We start from the raw sequence: 15,779 nt of genomic DNA, 5'->3' as shown, positions 1-15,779 counted from the left end.
CTATGACAACTAGTTTACGAATAACAATCTGCACAAAATGTGAAAACATCCCTGCACAGTGCGCTCTCGATCCCAGTTCTTTTATTCTAAATGGACTTTCAAACATGTTCTTTCTATACAGCTCAATGGATGGGTTTTGAAACCAGCTACTGAAATGTAGTGTTTCTAGATGTTGTTTATATATATATATATATATATATATATATTTATTTATTTATGTTAACAGAATTTGAGGAAAACTTCATTTCCTTGGAATGTTTTATGCACTGTGTAATATATATGTTTTTTTAAATCAAATTCGGCTTTTTGGCGCCTGACAAAATGTGTCAAAAGTCAATATGTTGTCAATGGTTATGAAATGCATAAACTACTCCTTTGTGTAAGCATAGATCTTTCTTTGGCTAAAACAATGAAAAGGGGGCTTTACTCTAGACCAATGTCCAATTTATTGGTATTTATTTGAACAGTAGACTTGCATATCGGTTATATCCTGAAACCATTCCAATCGCATTGGGCATTCAGGTAAACATTCCCCTTTGGATTACTTGACATCACGGATGATCCAGAACAACAACAACAACAACAAAAACAGTACCACTGAACAATCTCTCTCATCTAGAGGTTGTTGTTTTTTTACACATTTGTTTTTTTTACACATTTTAATTGCTCATTGAAAAAAAGCGGTGCACCCACTCGCTCGTCCCAGCGGTGTCCAGCCCTGTGTGAGCCGGCCCTGAGGTGCACGTGAGCAGCAGATGTCAGTAAAGCCCCTCAGAACGGACCAATGGGATCTGACCTCTCTCAGAGATGCACGCTGTAAGCATTTATCAGAGATTGGAGGAGATTATGCTAAATCAGATTACTGTACCCCCAACCTGCCTATAAAAAGCAAGGTCGTTATGAGCTTAGCCTCGTGTAAAGTCGCTCGTTTTATGAAACGTATGAGATCATATGAGGTCATATTTGTGTTGCCATTTTGCCTCTTTTTTTCCTAATCTGATTCCTCCTCTGATCTCTCGCTAATGCTGTGAGATAGTGCTACTTACTCTGCGTGTGTGTGTGGGTGTGTGTGTGTGTGAATATGAACCACTGAGTAAGTGAACGTGTCATTACAAAATAATGCAGGAGATTGGAGACACTCATTAAAAAGTCAACGTTCTTGGGAGGCCTTGTCCATGTGAACTGTTTCAATTATACACAATTACTATATTAAAACATACAGGAGAATGGTATATTCATTATCGGCATTATTAAGTCATGTTTCTTATAGAATAGAATGTATTTTAATGCTTTGTCCAATGATGATGATCATCACTATTTGACATAGTTTGACATTACTTTATTTAGTACAACTGAATCTGTGTTGACACCAAAAAGCACATCGAGGCGTGGATTGTTGTCGTTCCGCTTTCCTCATCAAAAGTGCTCGATGGCAACACTAAGCCTTCTCCCCCGGGTGGGCTGAGGCTCTGGAAGCAGCTCCACAACACATGCATGCAGACGGGCAGGGGCGTATCCAGGGGCAACTGACTCTCACCAGGGTTAACCTGAGCAGATGAGTCCTGGTGGAAAGCCACACCCAGAACACACACACACACACATCCACATCGGGCAGTGTTTTCAATGCATTGTGTCTCTATCTTTTCTTTTGCGTGTGTGTGTGTGTTTTTAAGTAACAGTCAATTATGCAGTGATTTAATTTAATTTTGTTAAAGAAAGCTACATTCTGGTTTCTAATCCACCACCATTATTAACTCCACCACCAACATCAACTATTTCCTTAATGCACGCAGATATATGAGTGAATGAGAGTTGGTTTTCACTCTCTTTCTCTCCACAGTACCCCTCCATACAGTATCGCACAGTTACTATGGGGAAGGCATCTCTCAGAGCTGACCGTCCCACAGCAGAGGAGCAGGCCAGTTTCCTCCTACGGGTTTGAGATTCAAAGAACTGGCAAGGGCGTACACATAACAGCATTGAAACGATTGAGACAGAATATATATATATATATATATATATATATATACATACATATATATTGATGGATGATTATAATAGATACGTACTTATTTGCCATTTCCACTGCAACATGAGACTGTCAAGAGACGACAGAAGAAACAGATCCAGCACAAAACACTGTGTCCCCAAATGCTGGGGGTGCACAGCAGAGAGAACGACGCTCTCTCAGGAGCGCTCTCCATGCAAACCGTAGCTGATGATGCTTTTGTCTTACCCCCCCCCCCCCCCCCCCCCCCCCTCCCCCCTCCATCACAGCAATCCCCACACACACACTTTGCGGTCCCGGTGCACGCCAAAGTGTTCCACGTCTCCAAGTAACGACTCATCCCGCTGGGCATTATCCCCTCCTCTGAGCACTATACCAAGAGTGCTGGTGATAATGATCAAGTCATATCTGTGCTGCTGAGTGAGGCCCACCCTCAGGCCCTCTGGCGCAGGAGGCCAATCCCCACTGATTTCTTGTCTTGAACTATAGGGCACATCGGTTCATAGAAATAAAAAGTACGGCAAAGTTATTATCACTCGTCAACAAAAACAGCCACATTGCAAGCCAATGTTGACCCCATGTCTGGGGACAGTTGGAGAGACGACTCACTGTTACGGTATAACTAATGGATCAGTGTAAATGATGTGGAATGGATCATCAAACCATCAGTGTATATTATATTTACTGTGCATGTAGTAAAGAGTGTTTTGGATTCATGCCTGCTGGCAGGGAAGAACATGCCGTGCTGTAGGTAAATTTGTGACAGTCTGCTTTGTTTAGCAAATGAGACTGTGTTATTGGCCTGAGGTAGCGGTTATTGTACTGGAATGAAAAGTCAGAAGTTGTGGTTGTTATACACACATAAAAATCACCTTTCTTTTAAAGTTCCCAAACTTCATATCACAGGTTCACAGAAAGCCACTTTTGGGCGATACATCTGCTTTCCAAAGAGCCAAAGGTCTCATGTGTGACATGGATTTTATACACTGGAGTATATACTGTGTATGGAGAGATTGGTAGAATACAAAAGCCATTTGTTCCTAAATATTAACTCTGTTATTATTCTTGGTAAATCGCGAAAGTACCCTACAGAACCTAAAGAGTTGTGCAGGCCACATATCAGAACCATTGAGCAGTATAGAAACGCTGTCGTTCTAACCTACTTTGGCGTGAGAGGCCCGTTCTCCGTGTCAATTCTGATTTTAACTCATTAAATGAGCACAATTGTCAAATTAAATGTTATTTAGGTGTGTTGGTGTTACCAAAAATGGCAGTATTTCCTGATCTGTTAGTCGCCGACCCCTTCGCCGTGCGTTGTGACGCTGCCGTAACGTGGGGTTTCCCAGACCTGAGTGCAGGGTTACCGCGCCCATCTCTGCTGTTTGATGGCCGGAGGAAGAAGCGACTGAGATCCTGGCGTGAAGGAAGAAAAAAGAGGGACGACGACGGTGGGAAAGACGAGAAGGGATTTGTTTTGCTTTGAGTTGGAATTTGCGTCGAAACGGAAGAACGCTCCAACGGGACTGTGACACGTCTTTCTGGGTGAACACCGCCTAATCTCTGCGCCTCTGTGCCGGTGTGTCTCCCCCCTCGGCGGGTCAAAAACTGGGTTCGGGGAGTGCCGCTCCTCGGTAGCTGAACCAACGTTAGCTCAATCTTAGCGCCTGGGCGGAGAGAGGAGCGACAAGACTTTGCCGTTTCCAGTCAATGTGATTTAAACGACGGATACCCTCGACTGAAAGCGGGTGAGTTATATGTTATTATGTTTTACACGGCGCTTCAGGAAATGCATTAAGTGTCTGTGCTGTCGGTTAGCCTGTCGAGCAGAAAGGGGTTAAACCCGAGAGACGTTAGCTGCCGTTAGCGGGCTGCTAGCTAGCCGTCTCTGCCAAGAGAGTGGGTGGGGGTCGCTGGTAAAGAAACTCAACGCAGTGCGTTAACCCAGGTGTCTATTCAGCGGGGCGATATTTAGCTTTTTTTAAATTTCTCACGGTTCTCCCCGTTAAGATGGTGGCGTTAATGCCCTGTGCATTGGTGAAGGCTTGGGCAGTTTAGCCAGCACCCCTCTCCAACGTCCGGGTATCTTCTTCCCTCTATCGTTCAGCTAATTTGGCTTAAATTGTATCATCCTTGCTTAGTATCCCATGTATGCGATCAATTTTACAATGCGTGGGTTCACTTTAATTAATCGTAATATTGAGCAAAGTCATCCCCCCCACAACATTGTCTCCGTATGTCGGCACACATTTCACATCTTTAACGCTCCTCGTGAGCTCACGTCACCTGGCGAGCTAATTGGCCGCACATTTGCTCCTCAGGTTATTGTTGACTAGCCCCTGGATGAGCTGTGGTCGGTTCATAGTTGCGACTTCTTGTACTTGCGTGACACAAACGAACGGAGTTTCGGATTTACTTCCCCTCGTGTTGCAAACTGTGAGGCATATATCATGCAAATAACCAGCGGAATAAGCCTAAATGTGGCCACCTCGCCAGCAGCATCGCCACCCCCACGGTTGCATAGCCAGTCCACACAAGTCGGCCATCGGCGGGGCCACAGCCTACGTTTGCAGCCTGGTATGGCCGATCTGTGTGCACACTCCGAACATGGCAGCCAGAACAATCTGCTTCGTAGCGTTATCCTCCTCCTCCGCGAACGGTGTTATTGTTGTTACGGTGCTGCTTTTACATCAAACTCGTGCATTACATCACTGATATTTGCCTCTCAAATTAATTACGTGCCTGCCGAATTTCTAAGTTGCAAACTCTTAAACGGGCTCGTTGACCTCGCAGCGTTTTAATTCAGTGAATCGAAACCAACCCATCATGCGTTATGGCCCCTGTGTGCCACAGCTAACGTTATATGTTCACATTCCCACGTTTGGGCTGCACGCGAAGTCACCAAGTCCACCGAAATGGGGCCGGGGGGTTCGTTCACGCTATTAAAGCTTCTAATGCACAATGTATAAAACTGACATTTACGTCTACTACCGAGCCGGGACACATATTTTAAGATCACATTGAGAAAATAAGCGCCGCGGTGGAGCTGGTGGGGCAATAGCCATTTTAGTTTCACGAGTGTCAAAGCCACCGTCAGTTTGCGAACACACCGTTCGACATGCAGTCGAACTTCTTCTCTTAACGACGTCAAAACGAGATTGTCTAATGATAATTGGATTTCGCCAATCTGTTTATCTCGATCACGGGTCTGTTGCGGGCCAAGTTGTTAGCCGCTACAACATGCCCCGCCGGGCCGCGCCGCTACAGAGTATTTCAAGCTCGAGCTCCGGAAAACGGGCACCCTTTACCCAGAGAAACCTCCCACGCCTGTGTAGCAAGCCCGCACGAGGTGTTTGGAGCAGAGGACGTGAGTTCGGACATGTGTAATTAGTGGTAACATTTAACAATCCGAAAGATGCTTTAGCAACGAGTCAGACGTGCTGTCGCAGGAAGTCTCGCTGAGCGCCTCCTCCTCCAGCACCGAGGCGAGATGGATATGTAACGTTAGCCGAAGTTATTGACCAGCACTGTGAAGATATGCCGTCTAAACAATCCGCTACTGGGGGAGGAAAGTCCGAGGTCTAATCGGTTACATGACATTGTCGGTGTTTCTTAAACGGAGCTATTTGTATTTACTGGTTCACAAAGATGAATTCATTTTGCTAGTGTGCCCCCTCCCTCCGCCCCCCTCAATGAATGGGTTCCTGTATTCAGGGCCCAAGCAGCTGCAATGAACAAGATGGCGTTCAAAGCCTTTTTCATCACCGCTTTTTCTCAGACTGAGAGAGACAGATGCCGAGCATCGGATGAGTTCATGCTTGGCAGACTAGATTTATTTGATTTCCCCATCGTAAAAATGTACAGAATGTATTTGTATCAAAACGGGATTTTTAAAAAGCTGATGGAGAATCCTGCTCAGATGAATCCAATATGTGCACCGCAGATTCAGGACAACATGGTTGGGAAGGGGTGTTGTACAGCTTAACTGTTCCATGGTATTTTATTTTTATAATTAACGATTTATAAGAAATAAACGTTTCTTTTACATATTGTTATTTTGAACGTAATGACATATTTCAAGCATTTGTAACCACAGTCTAGTGATTACGATTTTCCCTCAGCTTTAAGGGCAGTGATTTTTTTTTTGTGTCTAAACACACACATTATAAGACATAGTTCTTCAGTTCATAATATGTTCATCAGGGTGTATTTTTATGTTGGTTATGTAACTATCAGTTTTAAAGGGATGACATCTTACACATGTACAATGCTGCTGATTGGCCCAATTAGATTTATATTAAATTGTAATCTTAAAGCATTGATCCCAGACTTCAAATTCTGATCTATTTTTGTAATTTCTTTTTCTGTCCTGGTAATGACACAGGATGGTACCACACCACCTGAGACAGCTAAGCAACTGCTACCTCAGTGATGTCTCTCAGCTTCACTGGAATTTAAGATTGTGCTTTCTTTTATCAATTATTTCTTTGACTGAATTGGTCCAGCACTTAATACTTTGAGTCTAATGGCTCCTGTTCACTGTAAATATAATATGAAGTGTATACATAGCGCAGGACAGATCATGTTATCATGTGTTTTCATCAATAATGGGTTTAATTAGAGGAAAAACTTGAATGGACACCCAAGAGCATCTAGTTATCTAACTAGTAATATAACATAGTTCCATTTCATGTTAATCAGCTTTTGTGACATGGCAGTGACCCAAACAATACTTTCATCCAGAATGCAGTGGACATTCTGTCCAGTGGCCCTGGTGGACAATGACGGTATAATCGGCAGGCATGTCTGAAAATTTGTATCGATATATGTATGCAATGATATGTATGATGAGTTTATCCGAAAGCCTTAATGGCAGTAATGTGTCTCAAAGACATTTGTCCCTGGATTTGTACACAGTCAAGCTTGTTAGTAGGATGAGTGTCACCACAAGTTAATGACCATGTGTGAAAAGCCAGAGTCATTGGCCTTTTGCGCTTGGAGGAGGGTCTTTGTTTTCATCCCGCTGATGTGTATTTTTTCTCTGTTTTAATCTGCGAGTGCAGGATATGAATGGGATTAAAATCTCTGGGGATTTCATTCTTTGGGATTATGTGGATTTGGTCAGTGATAGTGCTGATTTTTCTTCACTTCTGATATGATCCTGCTTTTTACTGTATGTCTACACAGCCTCTTTAAAAGTGACTGTACCAAGTAGTGGCTTGTCCAACAATGGCCACTAAACCTAAAACCTTTTACAGACAGGGTGGGTGCTCAAATCTTTGGTTATTCACATTAATTAGTTCAAATCTCTCATATTTCATTGTGCGTATCGGCGTCATGCCTTTTTAAAAGAAATTGTCTATTGACATCAGAAAAAGCAGATATTATTGTAAGATTTAATTACTCATTAAGACTTTTCTTTTTTTTGCATTATTGGTTGGTGCTGTGTAGAGTTGCAACAAATAACACATTTTCTATAAATTTGTATCTACTATTTTAACGATTAGTCAATTCATCTAAACAATTAATCCCTTGAAGGAGGGCCCATTATTTAAATCAGCAGTTCAACAAAAGAAATAATTCAGATTTTCTATTAAAGCCCAGAACAAAGTGAAAAAAATAAGTTCTGCAAACGATGCATCATCTCCAGCGCTGCCCAACTCTATGTTTGAGTTTGATCACATGTTCTGTACTTAGCATGGCTCTTTTTCCCTAAAACTCTTTCCAGCTGGAGAGAAGAGATGCTCATGATGTGTTGATGTAGCAGGTACACACAAATCAGACTTTGCCAGAAAATTGCCAGAGGATCTGTATTTTTAGGCAGCTGTTCCCCAAACTATTTGAGAATCTTGGTTCTCACTGAATGACTGTCGTTGTGCCTCACCCCCACGGTGATTCTGGCTGGATGTTTATTCTAAGTCTGACCCATTGCAGGGAGTCCAACACAGACCTCTTTTCTGCAACACGTAATGCTGTTTGGGCCGCTGCTGTTGCTGATTCTCTTCTCTTCTAGTGGAAAGGGCCTGCACTTTCACAGGCGTTCTTATGGAGCCAGGGATGTCAGTCTGTGAAACCTGGGACCCAGGGCAGCTGTAATTACATTGGTGTTTGGTGAAGCATCTTTGAAGGCCATCTCAACCTCCCACCTTGTTTAGATTTCCTGTCCTGCTCACGGGTGTTGTCAACGGTTGCACTTTGTTTGGACTTCGTCAGTCCTATAATGAGTGCAGGTGGAGAGGAGAGGGTCTCTTATGACTCCCTGCTGAGATAAACAGGAGCACACTCAAATGGCTTGAGAGCTTGTTCCAGCTCCTCCAGCAGGCTTCACAGTTCAGGTTTGAGGTCAAGGAAATGCGTTGCTCTTTGTGTAACTTCTGGGCCTGACAGAGTTGCTTTAACAGACCACCTCGGCTCTAGCAGGCGGCTGATCATGTGGTAAGCGCTATTCCATCTTAATTCTTGAATTGGCTTGTTCATGGATGCTCATTTGTTTTTTCAGCTTTGAGCTGGATTCTTCAGTGGGTGATTTACCACCAGTTGTAATGCGTGGCCAGCACACCGGACTGTAGATATCCCATGTCTTTCATCCAACATACAATTGAGAACTGCAACTACATTAGCTGCATTGTCATGCACCACAGCCTTGATCTGACTTGCAGGAATTCCTTGTTTCAGTCCAGGATGCGATAATCATTGCAGTGTCTCGCTCTTCAACTAGGATAGTAGTTAAACTATAGCTTCTGAACTTCCAGTTGTCCTTGTTAATGATGTAGCTGACCCATGACTGTAGCTAAAAAGGACTTGACGTCACAAAGCAGCAATTTGGCTCCGTAGTGATATTGAAGAATAACGTAAAACATCAGATCGTCGTCGTTTATTACATCGACTAATCGCGACAGTCTCAGTGCTACAACGGGTGATAAACTTCTGTCTTTATTGGCAATGCTGTTCTGCACAGTTTACAATATACATCACCACTCTGTTTTGTTGCAGACTTTGTTCATCCCGATCCTGTTTCGGATGGTTTCATCGACAGAGTGGCTGAACATGCTTAAGTTGCAAAGTTGTTACCAAACCACGGAAATCTTGTTACCTAGGCTACATCAACACTCATCCGTCCATACTAGTACGGACAGGACTTTAGGTGCTCATACTTGAAGCACCCCAATAGTGCGCTCATATTGAAGTGGACTGTAAGATTGGTTAGAAATAACATTTTTAGTTTATTTCACTTATTGACACTATATCAAATGTTTACGAGGAAATGTTTTTACTGCAATCGGTCCTTACAGGGCTGGGCGATATGGCCATATGCATGTTTTCTGGTAATTCAAGGAATAATCAATATGAAATGCTAAAAGCCTTTTTTTGTATACCATTAAATACAACTGAAAAGTACTACATATTATTTAATCAGAACAGTGTGCCAATGAATCTGATTTTTCTGATAAATTTGTAAGTAGCCCATATGCCTTTCATCAGTGTAGAGCATGTAGTTGTGTATCACGATATCTCGTATGATTAAAAACTCCAGGGTTGTGTTTTAGTCTGGATGGGTGGTATCGGAATCCTTTTGAAAAATGTCTTTCTTCTGGATTGGGTATTATCAGCCACAACGTGTCTTTCCCTAATCAACTACTGATGATTGCTAATGGGAATACAAAATTACAAGCATTGCTGACCTTGTTGTTGATGCTTGCAGCTGTTGTGCATTTAAATTCTGCATTTTATAATGCTACTACTGCCTTCAAGTACAGGAGGCAAGCTATTATTTTAACGCTTTGAAACTACTCCTGTTTCCAGCAACACTGTCGGCCTTAGACCACTAAACTCATGCCCAGTGTATGTGAATGGTCATGTGATATGCGTATTCAGGCGTGGTAGTGTGGACTAAGATTATTTCTGAGAAGACTCTTCAATTCTCGTCTAAGCCGAGATAGTTTTTGTTAGTGGATGTAGCCTTAATTTATACTGGCCATTACTGGTGGCCTCTGCATTATGGCACTTGCTACTACATAGGTCTGGTATATTGTAGTTGAGCAATCAAAATCCTTTTCCTCTTCACTTGCTAAGCTTTTCTCAGAACACAACTGAAACTGTTTCGTCAGGGATGTTGCACATCCAGTCAAATGTGGTGCTAGAGATTGTGTTATTGCTGCTTTCTGTTGCTGTGAAAGTTGATTGTTAAACGTTCTGCCGGTGGCTGAGATTGACGTGTGTGTGTGTGTATATAGTTGAGCTGATTATTAGTCTCGTCATATAAGTTAAATTAACTTAACGTAACATCTGTTTGGAACACACACACGCACGTTATTACCAGTTGCAGGTCTTCGTGTTATTTTTAACCCTAAATGCCAGTTGAAGGCTCAGGGCTCCAGTAAACTATTTTCCAAATAAATATTAGTGTATTGTTAAATGTGGTTGACTATAGCACAGGGTGGGGGGAAATGCCAGTACACTCTCAAAAACAGAAGGTCTGTTCCTCTACACCAGAAGGTGGCGTTTGCATGTTTCAATAAAGGGGATGATATTAGAAATTATCCCAACAGTGAAATCTCAAACTAATACTATACAAACTATGACTGCACTGAAGGTCACATCTGATAATACAGGTGGAAGAAGACTCTAGCTCTTTCCTATCACAGTAAGTTAGCCAGGAACCAGGGAGCCTTTTTTGGAACTTGGGGACTTTACCTGCAATTTCAGCAAGAGGTCAAAAATGTAGATATCTCATTTAAAAAAAAAAACTGTTATTCTACATGTCTTATTTAAAAATGCCGCCCAAAATAAACCATTTATTCAAAACAAATCCAGTAAAAAACATTCAATTCTGCACTCGTCAGCGCAACTTGGAAGCCCTGATTTTTCCTGCTGAGACCAAAGTCACATGACAGAAATTCCTTGATTTTAACTGAACTGCAGGCTGCTGAAGAGTACAGTAGAGGCTGTACACATGTGCAATAGCTTAATATATAGCTTGTGGGGCCTCCATTTTTTTTCATACATTGATAATGCTTGTTGCAACTTGGAAAATTGTTGGATAAATAAATTCCATTGTTGGCCAATTTCTGTAGAAATTAATTATCAAAGAAATTCATTGATTTATCGCATTGTCAGTGTTTTACTGCAAAAATACATTTTGGATTTTTCTTTACTTCTAGCCATGGCTGTGCTGTTTCTATTGAGGTGCAGTACTTATTTTGCAGTGAAAATCAAGGCTACTGAGAGAACAATGTGACTGGAGCAGAAAAAAAAACCCAGAAACTCCTTTGGGTTCATAGGGTTAAAGTTAAAAAACAAGGTTGTGGATCCACTTTGTGACCAATCTAAATGACATGACATGTGAACCGATTGCAAATGCACATTGGGCCTGGGTTTTCTCTGGAGGCCAGAGCAAAGGAAGCCTGGAGCAATTCTTTTTTCTTTTTTGGGATCACGGACTTCTAAAAACAGGGTAGTTTGGTCTTACTTGGGACTCTAGCCTGCTGTTAAACAAACCCCACTAACTCTACTCCGAACTAGCTGATGCCAGGGGACTATCGCTTTGTAGCGCAGACCACATGTGTGCCCGTGTAATATAACATATTGCACTAAAGTGCACATACCGGATCTGTTCAAGTTACAACAGTTGGAAACCATATCGCAGCAAAGTGGCGGCAAGACCTGCCAAATAGGGCTAGGTATTGGTACTCCATACCTTTTTTTTCTTTTTAAGGAATTGACTGAAATAACCCAATACCAAGTAGTAACAACACCTCTCCAGTCAGATTACCCCTTTTGTGCCTAGATATAAATAAATCAAAATTCCTATTTGTTTGGTTTTGCTCCACAAGCGATCTACAACCCATACAACCCATGCACTGCCTCCACACGGCTCTGAACACAGATATGTATGAGCCGGTGGCTAGCAGCTAATGGTTCTAACGGACCTAACATTTCCTTATGTCTCAATCTGTTTATGCAATACTTTTTCTAAACATGTTTGCTTGTTAACTTGGGGACCTCAAATCACCAAATTCAACATTGCTAAGGAAATTATCCCTAAAGTTGTCCTAGTGTGCAGTTTGACTGTAGTGCTGTTCTGCATTCATAGCTTGGAGGATTGGAAAGGCAAATCGAATCCACGGTTTAGTGTGAACCTCGGTTTTAGGGTCACGGTTATCTATTTTTTTTGTACAGCAGGGAGAACAATGACAAAACTGTTAATGTGTAAAATGTATTTATAATGTATTTATTAACAAAATGTGAGAAACATACCACAATGGATTCTTATTGTATTGTTGTACTCAAAGGCTGTTTATATTGCCAAGAATAAAAAATAAATGAGAATATATTTCACAAATATCTATAATGTAAAATCAAATGCTCTATTGTACGGCTATTGAAATTCCTGAACTGAAGCTTGAGCTCTTTTAACAAAAAAAAATGTGCCTAAGTTTTTTTGCAAAAGCATATAACAGGGAACTTAAATGTAGTTGAGAACTAATTGAGAAGACTATGCAAGCCTAGCTCAGCTGGACCCTGAATGCAGCTCTTTGGGAACATTGTCTGCCAGAAACATAAACGTGTTGTTTTTGAACGTCTTTGTCGTCTGAACCTTTCAGCCCTTTGCCTGGCAAGTGTGAGAGCGCCGAGTTGCATAGAGGCCAAGAGCGGTATTGCAGACAGATAGAGATTTCAATTATAGTCAACTAGTTCAACTAGTTAATTTTTTGGAACTGATTTATGAACTATGAATTGAACTAGTTCATTTTAAAACGTGTGAACTATGAACTGAACTAGTTCATGTATAAAGTGAACTTTCCCAACACTGTTTGTCATTATCTAGCATATTGATTACTTGGTAAACTGAAGCCATGTTCATTTTAATACCATGTTTATTTGTATACAGTAGACTAACTTTTTACAGCAGTGAGGAGGACGTTGATGAGGTCCAGGAAGAAACCATTTAGAGTCAGGGAAAAACACACCAAAAAAAAAGTGGGTTGGGGGGTGGTGATCATAGGGAATACACCTTTTTTTATTCAACGTTTGTGTTTTTGTTGTGGTTCGATGAAAGAATAAAGTTCTACTCACAAAATGTCAAAAATGTCATTTTTAAAAGTTGTATTATAAATGTTTGCATGCATGTCTGCTTATGACAAGGTAAATACAGTTAAATTACCCCAAAATTCCCAGTTTATTCCCGTTAATTCCCGTGGAAAGTTTCCAACTTTGAATATTCCTGGAATTTTGCAACCCTGGTCACGGTCATAATCTGCAGTCTGAGGTTTCCTGAATTCTAGACTCCAGTCAGTTTCTCTCTTCACGCACATTTAAAACATTTGGGTGATGCTGTCGTAAATGATGTTTTGAATTGTCTCCATTGATATACCCGACTTCATTTGAACATTGTCGGCATACAGTTTGACGCAAATCGCTGTTTATGAGCTTGATTAACGGACTAAGCCGACTAGCATGCTACAGTGCTCCTACAACTGATACGACTAAAACAACTGGTGCGCTGCCAAACCTTTGGTAGACTTAAACGGCTGTTTGGGTCACACGGCTTTATTGGACATATGTTGCATTTTGATGTTTGGTTGCACCAAACCAAACACCCGGTCACGAAAGTTTTTGAATGAATGTACATACTGTGCCACCTCTAATAGCTTGTCACCACTGAGCAAAAGGTCTTAGCCACTGTTTTGAATAGTCAAAGTAAGTGGCACCAGGGCAGCTTCGTGACCCACACACAAACCTGTCGCCACTCAGACACTGTAAGCCGGCCGAAAGCCCATCACAAGCCCTCCTAGTGCTTTGCCTATGCACCTGATGATTTTACTAGTTAGGCTACTTTGAAGATTTAGATTCTTAATACAAAATATAAGTCTACTAATAAACTAGGATGCACTATAAAGTAGTATACAGCCAGATTAAGTATGCTAAACGAGACGCTATCGGGTTTAAAGACTCGTCTTGTAAGCTTCCGACATCCATCGCTGCAGAGCTTTGCGCTGACTTCAGTAAAGCAACTCCCGCCATGGTTTGATTTAACCAAGCTTCTTCTTCACGCAGCCACAGGAAAAGGCTAGTTAACCCTCTGGAGTCCATGGTCTTTTTCTCGATTTTACATAATTTCTTGAATTCACTTTTTAAAAGGCACTTGCATTTGGTACATACTCATGTGTTATAAATCAAAAATCGCAGAACAATCTCAGCTATCTACATAATGAAGCACCATTGTCTTTAGTCTTTAGGCACAGTGCAAAGAGGTAGTTTGGCCCTAAAGCTACAAAGTTGAAGTTCAAATCTCTTGTGAAAACAGACCGTTACTCATATAGACAAACTGTTTGGTGATGGAAATTGGTTTACCAAAGCCTTGGGTTCACAAAAGTGGCGGAATATATGAATACAATAGTAGATGCATGTAATAAATGTCTAAAACGGGACTGAGAAATGACTTCATACTACGGATCAAGCATCATGGGATGTATGCAGATAAAAAACCGAATGTGTCCTATATGTAAAAACAAACTGTTTACTAACTGAAAACAGCAGTGTTTTTCCGAAGGGTAAGGTGGTATGTCCTAAGTGTTCATTGGTTAATTTCTCACAAAATATTGACGGACACACGATTCCACAAACTACGTTTCAGGGCGGAGCTCTTGGCTCGATGTGTGACTCGTGTACGATCTCGTCAGGAGAAGCAAAATATGTACCTCATATTGGATCATTCAAATGAAGAGTGATTTGATTCAGAAAATTCAGCCCGAGCAGACTAGCTGTCATGTGACTCTTCAGACACACTTGCGCGTCTCTTGGAAGCTTGGAGAGAAAGCACGGGGGAGGGATATGATCATTAATGCAATCAAAGGAGTGTATTTTATGTTTTAAATAAAGTCATGCTTTTGGCTTTGGGCTAGCCTGACCTTCCCTTCCTTCCTTTTTCCCCCTCCTTTTTAAATTTTAACTCATTCATTTATCTGTATAAGAAGCTGTTTGTGCAACTCTTCGAAGCACAACACATAACTTTTGTTAATGTATGCAACTGCTTTTTCCCCTTCAACTTGAACTATTTTCATGATAATTGCAAATAATCAGCCAACATTAGAGCTAGCCTGTCTGTTTGGCATGAGTCCTGCGGCTCAGAGTTGTTTTTTCAGAGAATTGTATTACAGACCATGTTATCAGGAATGATACTGTCAGATTCTTTTTTCCTGTAGCTAATTATTGCTGATGGAGTCACTTATTCTACAATGGCCAATGCCTGCTTTTTCTACTAGCAATGCCCCCTGTCTAGTAAGAGCACACCGCATCATGGAATGTTTCACTAATCAATTAAACTCCACTTTCAGTCCCATTGACGTTATGTCCCCTATCGTCAGACATTACCCGCAGTAGACGGCCACATTGAGGGAGCCCACACAAAATTGTGCCCAGTTTAAGGGACCGTTCACACAAATTCCACAGCTAACTTGAGTAATGTTTGTACGAAGGCCCACATTTATTTTAAGTCATTGTGGAACAGCTGTGAAAGTGTCAATACTGTTTCTAAATGTAAAGATGTATCGTTTAACAAATGGGTGTTTTAACACACCGATACAGGACTTTAATTTAAGATTTGTATTTAACGAAGTTAAGATTGAATCTGCGAAAGGTTCTAAGTGGAAAGATAAATGGTTTGATGCCATAAATGATAAAATACAAAACTATTTCCTGAGTTGATGAAAAGGAAACATTCTGCTCCAAGAATATCTGTTGAAATCCTCAGTGGTAGCAGCTTCAGTTATTA

General features: G+C 41.4%; 1 protein-coding gene across 1 annotated transcript in view; it reads left to right on the top strand.

Moving 5' to 3' along the window:
• Nucleotides 1–3,346: 3,346 nt before the first annotated feature.
• The window catches only part of LOC117733203 (guanine nucleotide-binding protein G(I)/G(S)/G(T) subunit beta-1), a 35,382-nt gene continuing 22,949 nt past the window's right edge, over nucleotides 3,347–15,779 (top strand). Inside the window, exon 1 of the mRNA XM_034536658.1 lies at nucleotides 3,347–3,753. The gene's annotated coding sequence lies outside the window, so the exon portion shown is untranslated. The remainder of the gene's footprint in view (nucleotides 3,754–15,779) is intronic.

The sequence above is a fragment of the Cyclopterus lumpus genome, chromosome 7, assembly GCF_009769545.1.
Source record: "Cyclopterus lumpus isolate fCycLum1 chromosome 7, fCycLum1.pri, whole genome shotgun sequence".
In the NCBI taxonomy this organism is placed as follows: Eukaryota; Metazoa; Chordata; class Actinopteri; order Perciformes; family Cyclopteridae; genus Cyclopterus; species Cyclopterus lumpus.
Note: the sequence above shows the minus strand (reverse complement) of the source record. Positions and strands in the feature narration are given on the sequence as shown.